Raw genomic sequence first — 17,230 nt, 5'->3', positions numbered from 1 at the left:
TTATTTTATAAATGCAGTCTATGAGAACTGTCAGTAGAACTAGCTGCGCGTCAAGTTGCGCAGACGTCACTCATGGGAATATACTGGAATATACTTTCACTTAAAGCTAACCCCGGTCTCACAGACCGCTATACTTCAAATATTTATTTATATTACAAAATTTAACGAATAAAAATTTTTGAAAAAGTTGTCTCCTAACAGATTTTCATAAAATATGAAGCTACTAAAAAGTTCAAGTTCTTATTATACTTTGAAAAAAAGTTACAAGCAAAGAAAATTTTAATAGCGGTCTGTCAGACCGGCATAGCACTTTAAAGGTTAAAAAAATTTATTAAAAAAAAAATCAATATGGATTATAAAAAAAATTTTTTGAAAAATTTTTTATTATATGCTTATATTTTTTCTAAAGGGTAAGAAACTTTTTTACTTTCTCTTTTTCATAAATTAAAATATAACCTTAAAATACATTACAATTAGATTTTAAACAATTTTTAATTTTTCTTTTTCAGATCATTTTATAATTTAATCCTTTTTGAAATCTATTGTGCTTTGTCTTAATTTTGGATAATGTATTTGTGAAAATTATTCATCCCCTGATGAGGAACCATGTATGGTTCGAAACTAGTTGGGATTTCAAAATAAATGTTATCTAAACAAACCGTAAAATAGGCCTTTTCATTATCTTACCAATGAATATTTAATACGGTCAAACAAACAAAAATCACTGTTAAAGTTAACTGTTAAGAAGGATGAAATTTGAACTGCCTTTTTCACGGTACAATCTATGAGCGATAAAAATGTTGTTTGAACGAATTTTCTTGGGAATAGATAATTTTGAAATGTTTGTCTTTTCTGTTTAGTGTAACTCTTATAGGGCCCATTTTAAGTTATTTGAAAAATATAATTTGAAAAAGAAAAGTGAAAAATATACAGGATATAACAGAGGGGGGGGGGTGGAATTCATTTTTTGTGACGTTCTGTAGAAAAAATAGCGCTAAGGCATTTAAAATTTGTGACGTGGGAGGGAGGGGTGGAAAAATTATGCAAAATAGTGTGGGTCAGTCCACATTCAAATTGCAATATCTTCTAGTGTTTAGCACCAACTTAAACGAAACTTAAAATCAGCGAACGAAATTAAAAATATATTTTACTAATGATAATTATATTGCAGTGTGTATCTGTTTAAATAAATGAATAAATGTTATTGTTTTAATCACTTTTGTGACAAATTACTTAGAAATTTGCAGTTTTTTTTCTAATTTCGCGATTATTACACTTGAGTAGTAAAATATGAAAATAATTTATAATTTTAACAATTCAGTTATTTGTTTAAACACATAAATGTTGTTATTTATTAACTCTTGATACAAAGTATCTAGAAACTTGCAGTTTTTCCTAATTTTGCAATAAACTAATTTAAAAAGTATGAAATTCAATTCAAATTTATTTGTTTTTTGGATGTTACCAGTACAAATATTACACATAAATTACAAATTTATCTCAGTCGAAGCCAATATAAAATAAAAAATCAAAGCAAATCATAAGTCACACAAAACAAAAATCAAAAGAAACACACAACTGAGGACCAATTACAAATTTCCTAAGTTTCTAAAATAAATGTCCTCAGACGCAGGACAGCAACGACAAAATTTGCCAATTTACACAAATCCTCGGGTGAGTTAGAATTCAACATATAAATCCAGTATTGAGGGTCACAAACAACTTCTGCTGGAAGGTGAACAACGGAAGACCGAATCCCTGTATACATCGGACATGCAATTAACAAATGAAATAGAGACTCACATTCCCCCATATTGCATACTTCACACGGCTTAAGTGGATTATAATTAAAAAAATATTTCCCAGAGCGAATGCAGCCACGGAAAGAGCCTAACAGTCTGAGCTGTGCTATCAGCCTTGGAACGTACCTTGGCAACTTAATAGAGAAATATGACTGATCGGCCGGAGCCACTGTTAAACACGGAAAAATCTGTAAACTATTAGAGTGCCGTGCTTTTTGCAGGTCCGACTGTCTCAAAAAATCAAAATAATTTTTTAAAATCTCGTTTTTGTTGGTAGCAAGATTCAAAAGATTCGTACCCGGCCGTCTAGGCTCTTGTAGTCTTTTAAAATTTTGCAATTAACTAATCTGAGTATTTACTTATTGCAAAATTAGAAAAAACTGCTAGTTTCTAGGTTGATTGTGTGAAAAGTTAGTAAATAACAATTATTTGTTTAAACAATTGCTGAATTAATAAATTAACTTTATTTTATAATATTTGTATAATTTTCTGATTTATGTCAAACAATAAATTGTTTAAACAAATATGATTATCAATTAATTTTATAAATACCCGTGTGGAAAAATATTGTGGTTGTCTAGAGTCCAATGATTTCCCGATTAGCAATCATCAAGTCCGTCTAATTCTAGACGGTCCATCAAGTCCCGAATCAGTGACTTAACAGATGGGCTTATTAGAAAAAATCTAAGTCAAATAATGTCCGTCTAGTACGGTGTTATTAAGACCGTCTAGATTTGGTCTAGGATGTTATATGCGCATGCGTCGATGAATGCCCAGCTGTTAAGTAACATGGCGCCTAATGGCGTCGCGTCGTTTGGCGTCGTTAGATCAGTCAGTGTATGGTACATTTTCTTTGTGAATTTTAGTATTCGTTGTGGTTTCTGTTTTATGTGAATAATAATGTGCTATGTTGTTGTTGTTTTATGTATATTTTAATTTTAAATGTGCACTGAAAAAAATAGATTTTGATTTGTTTCTATGTGTTTTGATTAGTCGGCTGAAGCTAGCAGTCGTACTCAGCATCAATGTTTAGGCGTCATCTACCAATATGCCTCTCCTTCAAATTTAGTAATACTTAATGATTTAAAAAACCATCGAGTATTGTTATTTGAGAATCAATATCCACTAAATAGCAAATTTAGTAAGTTTTTATTTCTTAATTTTATTAATTAGTGATTGACGCCTAAAGATTGGTGCTGAGTACGATTGCTAGTTTCATCCGGCTGTTTTTATCCAGTGAGAAATTGCCAATAGACTTTAATCGGTCCAATATTGGTTGCCGTGCTGGGCGCCGACTGACTCCTAATATTGGACCAATATGGGCTGATGCTTGGGATGTAACGGGTTCGTCGAGCATCGGTTGTTAATATTGGTCCAATATTGGCCGAATATTGTCAACCAAGAGAAAAAATTTTTTTAAATAAATTTTTTTAATTAAATAATAATAATAATAAAAAATTAATGTTTATAATTTTTGTTTAATATATTCATTTGTTTAATTATTTATTTTTAATAATTCATGTAAATAATAAATAATTTATTATTTATAAATTATAATTATTTAAAAATGCAGCAGCTATTAGGAAATAGCATTCTGCAAAAAAATTCTATCATTGAAAAATCAATTATAGACGAGAGATATCCGCGTCATTAAACAGATTCGCAGATATACTCTGGTCTCGCGACGAATCTCTCGATACTTATATACACTGGAGTCGCCGTGTCAGTTGCGAGAACGGTTACAGCGTCCCTCTTTCGGCAGAGATAAGAATTGTCACGTAAACTGCTAAATCGCTTTACCGACGGCCTTATTATACCCGCAGTTTACGTGACAATTCTTATCTCTGCCGAAAGAGGGACGCTGTAACCGTTCTCGTGTGGGGAATACTTTCCTTTCCCCTCAGATTTTGTAAAGCATGGGCTGACGCGAGCCTTAGCAACTGTTGCTATGTAGCTAGACGTGCGTACGGATTTTCGGAGTAGTTAGTTAGTTCTGCGTTGACTAGTACGCAATAGACATCTGAATATAGGGGAAGTGCGCCGGTTGTGGGCACCCCTACGTAAACTTCGACGGCAAGCAGACTTTACTGATCTAAGTATTGCAAGTCGTGTTCGTTGACAATACGGACTTTTCGTATTGATAACGAAACAAATATATGCATTTGTGTAATAGACGTGAGCATAATAAAGAAAATTTGCATTAAATAAATAAAAAAGTAATTTTGTATCGTTTTCGAAGAGCAACATATGGGTGTAGATTCGTTCAGAAAAAAAGGGTTTAATTTTTTTTTTGCAGTGTTGTTATTATATTTTGTGATTTACCTTCGTGTTTAACCAAAATCCTGCATCACAAAATGTGTTGGTCTTTTTAAAAAATGACTGTCATTCCCGGTTGTGGGCACCTTTATGTTAAGGAGGATCTACCATCTGACAATGATGAGGACTACTGTCTCATCTATCTAAACTTTCTGCCAAGGAAAGTGACAGCCGCAAACTCCATTAAATGCGATGAATATAGTCGTTCAGTGCATTAGAAGTGCGTTATGGTATGCGTACTAGCTACTTCACATGCAAGCATTATGCTTTTGTTAGCGATGAGCATAGTGTGAAAACGTGTCATCATTTTTGTTCTTTATCCCGGCAAATTCTCTTAAAATAAAGAAACTTTCATTTCTTCTTTATTTGTGTTGGTTTCCTTTAATATTTTTCCATTTTTAGCGGATTTTTCAAGGGTGCCCACAACCGGGTACAAAATTTTTTTTGTCAAAAAATTCCCATTTCACTAAATTTCTAATAAAACTTTTTTATTTAAAGGAATCAATTTAATTCCTTCACTGACAGTCACCTTAGACCTCTAGCTTTAAATTCGTACACATATATTTGTATAATATGCACATGGACAAATGTTATGAGGCAAAAACAAAAGGGTGGCCACAACCGGAACACTTCCCTTATATAGAGATGTATATAATGTTTGATCAGTTGTTCTAAATAAATAATTTGTTGATTTATGTAATGTTGAGTTATTTATATCATTGGTGCATATAGTAATTGATATAGTTTGGGGAACTATATTATTGAAATATTTAAACCAAAATCCCCACATTGGTGACCCCTGACTAACGAGAACAAGTTCTTCGAATCAGTTAGTGACTCAACAATCATTTTTATCAATGCACCACATTATATTATCACAAAATGTCTGTGATTTTTTAAATGAGCTCTAACCAACATTTTTTGGCTTGGAACATCACAATTCCGAAAATTACCTTCAAAGCATGGGATTCCTGTATTGAGAGAAGCGACATTTTTTCCACGTGCGGAGGCGACGTTCATGTCTTATTACCGCCAAGGATTTTCTCGGTGAACGAGTTTGTCAATATCTTCTTCAAATGAGATTTTTGGAATTCATCGCATATTTTTCATTTTTGGATTTTGTGGATTTCTCCGGCATATGTTTTTCCACGTTGGCCAAGGATTATTTTTCCATTTCGACATTGGACGCCGGGAGATTGCCGCCAAAATTGGGTACGGAAGCCATTTTTATTAAACCAGCACGCATGACTACTAGGACACTCTCTTCCTGTTTTCAAAGTATGGAGAGTCTCCCTCCTGTCAACACTTTCCACTGATGCCAGATTTTCACCACCAATCACATCATTTAATCGAAGTACTTTGACTTCAGACAAGTTAAGTATCCGTTTATGATGTTGTCATCAGCTGTTTAGAAAAGTGTATACTCTTATAAATTTGTAGCTTGTTTTATCATTATTTAAATTTATCATCAAGAAGTTTTTTTATATAATCATTTTGAAAAAAGAAGTTGTATTTATAAATTAAAATTATTTCTTCTTCAAAGAAAAAAATTTTTTTGTTTTCATAACCTTAAAAGTAAATCAAATTTTATTTTTTTTTAATTGTATTAACAATTGATTTAAACATTGATTTTACTTATCATTTTTTTTTAAATGTTTCTTCGCAATGTCAAATTCATTTTAGGTATTTTATTACTCGAATTTTTAATTTAAGTCCATTGCTATATTGTAACTTGTTTATTCAAAGAAATTTGTTTGGTCATTTTCATGGTATTTGAAATTAAGCGTTATCTATAATTATTTCAACGTTTTGTAAAACCTTCTGCGCATATTTGTGTGGGTATTGAGTGTGATTTAAAGAATTATAACTTTATTTTCAGCGCTCTTGAGTCAATACAAAATTTTTTTTGTTTTCTATTTAAAAGTTTATCTTATTTTGATTGAAGCTACAAATTGTGACAGGACTATAATTTTTTTTATGTTTTATTGTATATTTTGTCTTTATTGAATAGTCTTAAAACATGTTATTTATTTGTTTTTGATTTTATTTTTTTTAACATAACATTCGTTGGTGTTACATTGAAGTATATTTATAATCAATTTTGAATTCTCACTTATTTCGAATATTATTGTTAACGTTATTATCTTGTTGATGATGAGATGTGAGCCAGTATAATTAAGTTTAAAATTTTAGAGCCTTAATAATTTTATTAAAAAAAAAAAAAAAGAATTTTTTTTTCTATTTTTGAGCTCACTACTGGTTTTGACCTTTCTTTCTTTTTCGGTAACCATGGAGGAACTTGAGGAGAAGGTTCGTGTCTTGACGGAACAACTTGAGGCCGCGCGAGCTGTTGTCCAGAACGTTGATCCATTGAACAATCAAAATCAAATTCCCCCGAACGACGATACTCACGTCGACGCATGCAGACATCGAATAAAGATCCCAGGTTTTTACCAAAGTAATTCGACTATATGGTTCAACATTGTTGAAGCAGTCTTTCGAAATAACAACATTCGTGCTCACAAATCTCGTGCCGATTTTATCATTGCCGAATTGGATTCCGACATAGTATTATGCATTGCTGATTTGTTGTCTTTGCCGATAACCCCAGCTGATATTTATGATAGAATTAAAACTAGGCTCATTTCAACGTTTTCAGCCTCAACAGAGGCTCAGCTTCGCAAATTACTCAAGGGAGAAGTTTTAAATTCAGGAAAGCCGTCACATATCTTGGCGCGCATCCGTCATTTGAGTAACGGTAAATGTTCCGATGATATTCTTAAGGCTATTTTTCTGGACCAGTTACCTTCCCAGCACCAAGCCATATTAACTTCTTTGAGTTTTGACACTTTGGATGATCTTTCTAGTACAGCGGACAAAATTTCCGATGTGACTACCTCTTCAAACAATTGCGTTGCTAGTATTTCCCATTCAAATTTAATTGATAGTAATATTGAAGCAAAATTAAATGCAATCACTTCTCAACTTTAGTTACTTAAATTAAAGATGGAAGAACCACGAAATAATTATCGTCGTTCTCGCGAACGCTCGGAATCGCGATCTCGATCCCACAAATTCCGTAGTCAATCTCGAGGTAGCCCTAAAGACAAGAGCAGGTCGGATCTATGTTGGTATCATAAAAAGTTTGCAAAGTTAGCATCAAAATGTGTAGCCGTTTCGAGTTGAGACCATCGGATCGGACATGCAATCAAAGCGTCTCCATATTAGAGACCGTGAATCTGGTTTAGTATTCTTGATTGATTCAGGATCAGATGTGTTATTATTACCATCATCATATTCGAAAAATCGTGAACCTTCTGAACTTATCCTTTACGCAGCAAACAACACACGAATTCCTACATTTGGAACAGAACATTTAAATCTTGGTCTTAGACGCGACATTTCGTGGGACTTTTGTTTAGCAGCAACACCGTATCCGATTATTGGAGCCGACTTGCTTGCTCATTTTGGTTTACTCATCGATTTACGTCAGCGTAAACTTTTAGATCCTTTAACACATATTTCTGCCGGTTGTTCGATTAAAAAGGTTAAATTTCACGGTATTAGTTCAGTTGACACATCTTTACCATTCGCAAATATACTATTAAAGTTTCCAGAAATTACCAGACCATCGCAAGGTATACATGACCTTCCCAGTTCCTGAAAAATTGACCCGCGTTAAGGCCTACTTTCACTCAATGATCGCTCAGGGAAAGTGTCGTTATTCTAGTGCTTCTTGGGCATCCCCAATTCACGTTGTTGAGAAAAAGGATGGAGGAGTTAGGGTCTGTGGGGATTATCGTGGTTTGAATAGCGTTACGGAACCCGATCGCTTTCCAGTCCCACATTTATATGATTTTTCATCGAGTTTATACGGTAAAGTCATCTTTACCAAGTTAGATCTCCAACAGGCTTATAACCAGATCCCCGTAGCTCCTGAGGATATTCAGAAGACGGCCGTGATAACTCCTTTTGGATTATTTGAATTCTTGGTCATGACTTATGGTCTCCGTAATGCAGGCTAAACTTTCCAACGATATATTTCTCGGGCGCTCGGTCATCTTGATTATGTTTATGCTTATGTTGATGATATACTCATTGCTTCTTCCTCTGTTGCTGAACATGAGTCTCATCTTCATGAAGTTTTTACACGTTTAAAAAAATTTCATCTTCATCTCAATTTGGACAAGTGTCTCTTCGGAAAACCCGAACTCGAATTTTTAGGATATTTAGTGGATGGTAGAGGTATTCGACCGACTTCTGAAAAAATTAAGTCGGTTGTCGATTTTCCGCTTCACAAGACGATCGTCGAATTGCGTCGATTCCTGGGACTTGCTAACTTTTATCGACGAAATGTTAAAAATGCCGCTCAAATTTAGGCTCCACTTAATAATTTCCTTCGAGACTCACGTAAAAATGACAAACACGTCATTCCTTGGGATCCTTTGTCTAAGGCAGCTTTTGAGCAGGTTAAACACGAGCTTGCTAATGCCACATTACTTTCTCATCCTTCTGTAAATGCTGAGACCCGCCTAATAACCGATGCTTCTAACACCGGCATTGGAGCGGCTCTTGAACAGAGGATTGAAAATGAGTGGAAACCTATTGCATTTTATAGTGCCTATGACCGCGAATTAACTGCGATGTTTGAAGCAGTAAAATACTTTAAGTATTTTCTCGGGGCACGAGATTTCAAGATCGTTACAGATCATAAACCTCTTGTTTATGCATTTAAACAACGACTTGATAAAGCCTCGCCTCGACAGTTGAATCAGTTATCGTTTTTGTCGCAGTTCACCACCAAAATTGAGTACATCTCTGGTCCCGAGAATGTCGTTGCCGATGCGTTGTCCAGGGTTGATGCTGTCATTTTTCCTTCAGAGATCACCTTGGCTGAGTTTGCCGAGGCTCAGAACGCTTGTCCAGAGTTGAAGAATTTTCTAGAAAACAAAAATACATCATTAAATTTAAAAAAAATCATGTTTGGTAAGGAAAATGATTTTATTTTTTGTGACCTTTCTGGTGAAGTTTTGCGTCCGTTTGTTCCCGCTTCTCTGCGTGATCGCGTTTTTCAATTGCTTCATTCTCCAGCACATCCAGGCGCAAAGGTCACAGATCGTATTATCCGTAAACGATACGTATGGCCTAACATGCATAAAGATGTTTCTCGCTTATGTAAAAATTGTCTTAATTGTCAGCGTTCGAAAATATCCAGGCATGTTGGTCTCATTCCATCACATGTTGTCGCTCCCGAATCTCGTTTTCTCCACATTCACATGGACATCGTCGGTCCTCTTCCTGTCGATTCCGGTTTCAAGTATTGCTTGACAATAACCGACCGGTTTTCGCGATGGCCCGAGGCAATACCTATGTCAAATATTGAGACTGCTACAGTCATTCGTGCTTTTATGGATAATTGGGTGTCCTATTTTGGATCTGCCGAAACCATAACCACTGACCAAGGGAGTCAGTTCGAATCATCACTGTTCCAGGGTCTCTTGAAATTCATAGGCTGTAAGCGTGTTCGCACTACCCCCTATCATCCTGCCTCGAATGGTATGATAGAGCGCTGGCATAGAACCTTAAAAGCCGCTCTCATGTGTCATTCCACTCGTGAATGGACTCGTGTTCTCCCTACAGTCCTTCTCGGACTAAGATCAAACGTTCTGGATTGCGGTTCTTCTCCGGCCGAATTTTTATATGGTACTACAATTCGCATACCTGGCGAATTTGTCGTAAATGACGATTTTTTTCCAGATCCTCAGGTTTTTCTTGAGGAATTCCGTGAATTAATGACAAGGGTTAAACCCATACCAGTGGAGCATCGTTATAAAAAAAGAGCATTCGTATTTAAGGATCTACATACATGCTCTCATGTATTTTTACGAGCCGGTCATATTAAAAAGTCTTTGGAGCCTCCTTATTCTGGTCCGCATCGAGTCATTGAGCGAGTTTCCGATCGTGTATTTAGAATTGACGTTAATGGTTCGTCACGCAATGTTTCCGTCAAGTTGCTCAAGCCTGCATATTTTGTTAGAGATGTGGAGAAAAATGTAAATAATGATCCTGTAAATAATCTTGTTAAAAAGGACTCGAGCACCTCGACGGAGAACCAGGCATCTTCTTCGTACATCGATGTAGCACCGACTGTAATTAGCGATCCTTCGAATTTTGAATTTAACAAACCAGCAACTTTAAAAACATATTCCAGAAAAAAGAAAGTAAAATTTAATGTATGATCTGTATGTGCGTGATTTTGATAAGAGAAAACCGAACAGTATTATATTTTTAGTATTATAATTTTTTTTTATATATACAAGAGAATTATTTTTCCATAAATTAAATAGATTAATCATAAATGTAATTTTAATATTATTTTCAGCCATGCTAAAATGTGATAACTGCGTAACTATTGAAAGACTTATTAAAAATTTTTTTTTTCCTTATTTTCGTAACTTTCAGTATTATTAACATTTTTATAACTATTTACAATTGTTATTTTTTTCTCTATAATTTATATTATCCTTTTTTTTATATATCATTGTCATTTGGGGAGGAGTATGTGGGGAATACTTTTCTTTCCCCTCAGATTTTGTAAAGCATGGGCTGACGCGAGCCTTAGCAACCGTTGCTATGTAGCTAGGCGTGCGTACGGATTTTCGGAGTAGTTAGTTAGTTCTGCGTTGACTGGTACGCAATAGACATCTGAATATATATAGAGATGTATATAATATTTGATCAGTTGTTCTAAATAAATAATTTGTTGATTTATGTAATGTTGAGTTATTTATATCATTGGTGCATATAGTAATTGATATAGTTTGGGGAACTATATTATTGAAATATTTAAACCAAAATCCCCACACTCGCAACTGACACGGCGACTCCAGTGTATATAAGTATCTAGAGATTCGTCGCGAGACCAGAGTATATCAGCGAATCTGTTTAATGACGCGGATATCTCTCGTCTATAATTGATTTTTCAATGATAGAATTTTTTTGCAGAATGCTATTTCGATTATTTCCTAATAGTTGCTGCATTTTTAAATAATTATAATTTATAAATAATAAACATTAATTTTTTATTATTATTATTTAATTAAAAAAATTTATTTAAAAAAATTTTTTTCTCTTGGTTGCCAATATTCGGACAATATTGGACCAATATTAACAACCGATTCTTGGCGAACCCGTTACATCCCAAGCATCAGCCCATATTGGTCCAATATTGGGAGCCTTTATTGGACCGATGATTGGTCTCTTGGCTCCCAATATTGGACTGATATTGGACCGGTAAGAAATTTCTCACTGGGTATTTGCAGTAAATTTTATTTTACAAAAAGACTACTATCTCCAATGCCAAAGATTGGGAGGGACACAAAGTCTTACGCTTAAAGAAAGTTGAAGTGAAAAATACAGAAAGTTAAAATATTTTTTTATACTTTTTATGTAAAGAAAAGTCATTAAAATTATTTCAAATATAATTAAGTTTTATCATTCTAAGAATAGTTGTCATAACATATGATGAGAAATTTTGAATAGACGTAGATTAGAATTTACTAGCACTGCTGATCAGACCAGAAACGCTGGTCTATTCTAGACGATAGCATGGAAGTTTCGTTTCAATTCTGAACAGCCGCTCGACAAGACCGTCTGCCCTGGGTCTAGAAAGACGTTAGACAGTCTATTAAGCGCTTGATCAGCGCCCTGAAATTTTTCCACACGGGTATTAATTGAGAATATTTATCAATTTTTACATGTTTTTCATGTATCAATTTTGACACTTTATTTTCCTAAAATTTTTCTGAGTCATAACTGGATCTCCTAGTTAGTACCAAGTTAGGACCAGCCTAGGATATATAAAAAGGGGTTGCCAAGTTAGGTCCAAGCTAGGGCCAATAATCATTTTAGGCATAGCATGGTGATTTCTACACGGGACGTGCTACTGGGGTATAGTATTATTTGATATCTTCATATGAACATTTATTAAAATAAAATTTATCAATTTAGGGAAAATGTGTCAGTTTTTGAATGATTATTTCATTATTTAAGAAAATATATGAGCGGATGGGAAGGAGGACTCGCCGAGCGCTCGACCGAAAGGGATAATATCAGTCAGGTAGCAGTGTGTGGCCCAGAGGCGCTCACTGCTACCTGACTGATATTATCCTTTACAACCGCACGCTCGGCGAGTTCTCCTTCCCATCCGCTCATATTATGAATTTATTATTGTACAATATTTAAAGAATAAAAATTAGTATATTTATTTCAAAAATTGAGTATTTGAATATGAAAATATACAGAATGCCAAAAATTACTACAGTTATTTTCATCTTCTTTTATAGAAATGACTAAGAGTTGTATTTTTTTCTTTGGAATATTCGTTAACTTTATACGAAAAGTATGGCGGACTTTCCCGATCACTTCCGAGTTGAACCGAAGTTGCCTTGTACACGCTAAAAAAAGTTCTACTAAAGTATAGATAAAAATTACTATAATAGCTATATAAGTTTCACTGATTTGGCTCCATTGATAATCCATTTTCGCCGATCTAGCGAAAATGATATTTCTTGCGTTACCTTTTGAAAACAACATAACCTCAAAATAACACTTGAATGAAAACATTTTTAAATTAATGTTCAAAGCGTATATTCAAATTCTATTAATTATATTTTTTATATTATAACTAATAAAATGTAAAATTAGTAAATTAATACGTATTCAGAGGTAAGAAATGTAAATTTGACATTTGTGATTTTAGAAAAATTTCTATGAGAATGGTAAACTGTCAAATATTTCCAATATGGATCACCAGCGAAATTCATTTTCTCTATATTAGCTGTTCCCCACAGTAAAAATTTTTTTCCGTGTATAACCTTCGTGCTTCGCGCGAGCTGTCAAAAGTTTTTGACAGTATTGTTTTTTGTATTTGTTTTTTGTATTTCATTTGATTCCATTTATGTATATTACTTGGACACCTCTTGACAATTGACCCATATGAAGTTATACTATTTATGTAGGTATTCATATCTCAGGAGATTTTGGTTATAAAGATATTTGAGGTAAATCGCTTTCCACAAGTGGTGTAAAATTTCGATAGTTCATATATAAAGAAATTGAGAGGTATGCTTTTAGCGAAGTTCGTTGATATGCGTAATGTATACAGTTGCGTTGTAGTATTAGTCATAGCGAGAGTGTATGTATAGGTTAGGTTGCACGTGTTGTCAATGTATATTCAATATGTGTAATATATGTATGAGTTCTATTTACTCACCTTCATCATTTCACTTCAATAATTAATAACAACTATTATGACATTAAACAACAAATGCACTAAACAGACTAAACACCATGTGACTAGAAAATAATAGTAACCATAACCTATAAATGTCACGAGCCTAGCAGACAGACCCCGTAAGAAGGCTTGAATAAAAAGGTATTAAAAATTATTTCATCATCAATAAAAAGACGAAAATTTTAAATACTTCTGAATTCCTTTTTAGTCCGCTAAATTTAATACTTCTATTTAGTCAAATTCTACTATAAAACGAATCCTTTTCAATGCCCAAAGTTTACAATATTAGAATGAATACTTTTTAATCACTTAAAGTGGAATAAATTTGTGATCTATCTAATGCCTTTTAATTCCTTGTAAATCAAATGCTTGCTGGTGACAAAACAAAAATTGACCAATCAAAATCCAAGTTACTTGAGAAAAGGATGAAAAAAGAAAAGAAAATGGCTCTGTTCATTGACAGTTGTAATGTGCTTGACTTTGTAACTGGTGATAAATGGCGTCAACTGCGACTGTCCACGTGCATATAATCGGGTGCAAATACCAAAGTGCAAATAAAATTCCACATAGCACCGAGAATTTCTCTAAACTAGACAGGATCTCGCCCAGCTTATAAATATTGCGTGGTGAAAGTCATGGAGAATGTAAAGTTATTTAAATGTCCGTATAATAAGGAAATATTGAATATCAAACTTGAGCAAAAATTTTACTGTGAATAATAACTTGACATGTTCAGGCAATATTGTATCAATGTTGCATGCAATATTCGCCCAATTATTAAATTTTCGTCTGCTAATATAAACTGAGTGACTTCCTGTCAAGTTTCAAGAAATTTTTGGTGCTGTGTGATTTTTTTGTAAATCACGTATAATGTAAAACTTGTATTAAAACTTTATTTAATTTTAATTATTACTTTCCTTTATTTCACTTACTCATAAAAAATTGACTTCCTGAGCATCACATTTTCCATAAATACCTATATATTTAAAATTGAATGCCTTTCTACACCTAAAAAAACCTAAAAATCAAACTGCATTTGTCAAAGGAGATGTTTTTTGAGGTAACGCTGGGAGTTTTTTTTTAAATTACCAATTTTACAATAACAAATTAATCGATTTTTTTCTAGCGAAAATCGACTTTTTGGCTTTCAAGTGCTACAAAAAATCGAAAAAAAAATTCCTCATCCCAGCGTTACCTCAAAAAACATCTCCTTTAACAAATGCACTTTGATTTTTTTGTTTTAGATGATTCTATTGCGAGTTAGAGTTTACACCGCAAATCAATTTTCTTGGGGGCGCCTGAGGAAAATCTCATTATTTCGCGCAATTCTTAATATTTTTTAATTAATATTTAGAGAAATATTGTTCAAATGTTGCTATATTATATGCAAAGCGATAAAATAAATTAACTTTCTGCGTATCGACAAAAAAAATAATCGGTTTCGACGCCAACTTGAGAGTGAAATGAAAGAGAAATTACAACAGGAACTCTCTGATTAAATTGAGTCGTTAACTTTGCTCTCATCGTGGGTATGCTTATCATTAGGTAGTCGTATATAAAGATCCATTAAGTAGCATTGATCAGCGATTTCGTCAACGTCGCAGCGAACCGCGAGCAGGGTTATCAAAATAACCGATCGTCGAGCGGCGCACGTTTCGGATAAGTCGGCTCTCTATTATACTATACATATAAGACAAGATACACAGTGTCGGAAGATAAATATTCAATTGCTCGAAACGCTAAGGATCCTTAAGGTATGCGCATATTGATGGGCGGAGCACGTATGACCCATCAGCTGCCAGTTGTTTTTAAAGACGAATCTACAGAAAATTGTCGTCTGTCTGCGCTTGACGTCCCTCCTGGAGACTATCATCATATGACTTGGATGAGTCCAAAAATTAATAATATGAATTGTAGAAGTGAGTATAATTATATAAAACGATTTCGTATTTTGTCTCGACTTAAAACGGTTCTTTCTAAAAGTATCAATTTTAAACTTTTTTTATTTCTTTTCTGTAAACATTTTTTTACCCTCACGGAGAAAATGTATTCCTGAAATTTTACTGAATTTAGTTCGGTAAAACTGGGATGAAGTGTCAAAACAGTAATTTTTCAAGAACTAGACTGTAAAAGAAATTGCATTGAAAAATAATGTAAAAATCATAAAGCTCACGATACATGTATTAGCGCTTCAGTTACAGTTCGGTAAAACGTAAGCCAAGTGCTCGCTACATTCATATTTATTGAATAGTTCGGTAAAACGTAAGATAAAGTCTTCGGTAAAACTGACGAGTTGCAATTTATTGAATAGTTCGGTAAAACGTAAGATAAAGTCTTCGGTAAAACTGACGAGTTGCAATTTACTGAAAGTTCGGTAAAACTTGAAGAACAAAAATAAAAAATAATGTTACTTCAGTAGATCTATATTAATACTGCCGTAACTCTCAATTTACCTACTTCAATCACTACCTAAACCCCCTACAATTGTTTACGAACAAATACTAATTGATACACCTGCCTACAGTACATTCTAAACGCATACACTAATACATACATCGCACGCTTTACATTATTGCTTCAGAAAGTTTCAACTGTCCTTATATATTAATCTCAATTTTATTTCACCGCTTGTGAGAAAGATTATTCTCAAATTTTTGTGTTTAAAATTAAAAATATACATATTAAAAGTGCAAGTTGGAAATTATTAAATTAATAATTAGAAAATTAATCTTTCTGAAATATTAAATAATAATTGTGAGGTATTAAAAAGCGAAAAGGAAATAAGCAAGTAAGCAAATAAGGAATAAAGTAAGCAAGAAGGAAATAAGCAAGTAAGAAAGTAAGCAAATAAGAAAGTAAGTAATCAAGAAGGAAATAAGCAAGTAAGCAAAGTAAGAAAGGAGGAAATAAGCAAGTAAGCAAAGTAAGCAAGAAGGAAATAAGAAAGTAAGCAAGTAAGCATATAAGGAAGTAAGTAAGCAGAAAGAAAACAAGCAAGTAAGCAAGAAGGAAATTAGGAAGTAAGCAAATAAGTAGGTAAGCAAGTAAGCAAGAAAGAAATAAGCAAGTAAGTATGCAAATAAGAAAGTAAGCTAGTAAGCAAGCAAGTTATTTCCTTTTTGCTTACTTGCTTACCTACTTATTTACTTACTTACATACTTACTTATATGTTTAATTGCTTACTTATTTATTTCCTTTTTGCTTACTTACTTATGTTTACTTGCTTACTTACTTGCTTTCTTGATTGCTTACTTACTTGCTTTCTTGATTGCTTGCTTACTTACTTACTTACTATTATTCATATTTAATTAAAATGAATAAATTATATGTTGAAAAAATAAGTATGTTATTGCCATTTTATATTTTCTTTTTACATGATTTAAAAGCATTTATTACATATTTGGCAATTAATAAGTGTTTAAAATAATTAATTAATTGAATTTTAATTTAAATAATAATAAAATGATTATTAATTAAGTCTAAATAAGTTGGAAAAATCAACTATTAGTGTGAAAGTCTTTCATTTGGCTGCGGGACACTTGAAATAAAGTATTTCAATCCAGAAAACTAAAACTTTAGGCAAGTCAAGGAAGTTTTACCGAACTATTCCTGAAAACTAACACTTTAAGCAAGTCAAGAAAGTTTTACCGAACTATTCCTGAAACGTTAGTGCCCATCAAGGAGGTATTTATTTAATTTACAGTAAACGTTCAGTTTTAATTTTTTTTTAACTTTTACAGTACTAGTTCTTAAGGAATAAAGATATCACATTAGATTTTAAATATTGTTACCAAAAAAATAATATAAAAATTATTAA

General features: G+C 33.1%; 1 long non-coding RNA gene across 1 annotated transcript; it reads left to right on the top strand.

The window, feature by feature from the left end:
- The first annotated feature begins 2,853 nt into the window (after nt 1–2,853).
- On the top strand, nt 2,854–11,602 carry LOC122503637. The gene is made up of 2 exons (XR_006301767.1): nt 2,854–2,943; nt 11,441–11,602. It is a non-coding gene; the product is annotated as an uncharacterized LOC122503637 (long non-coding RNA).
- Nucleotides 11,603–17,230: the final 5,628 nt, after the last annotated feature.

The sequence above is a fragment of the Leptopilina heterotoma genome, unplaced genomic scaffold (assembly GCF_015476425.1).
Source record: "Leptopilina heterotoma isolate Lh14 unplaced genomic scaffold, ASM1547642v1 Lhet_267, whole genome shotgun sequence".
Taxonomy (NCBI): domain Eukaryota; kingdom Metazoa; phylum Arthropoda; class Insecta; order Hymenoptera; family Figitidae; genus Leptopilina; species Leptopilina heterotoma.
This window is presented reverse-complemented; position numbering and strand designations above follow the sequence as displayed.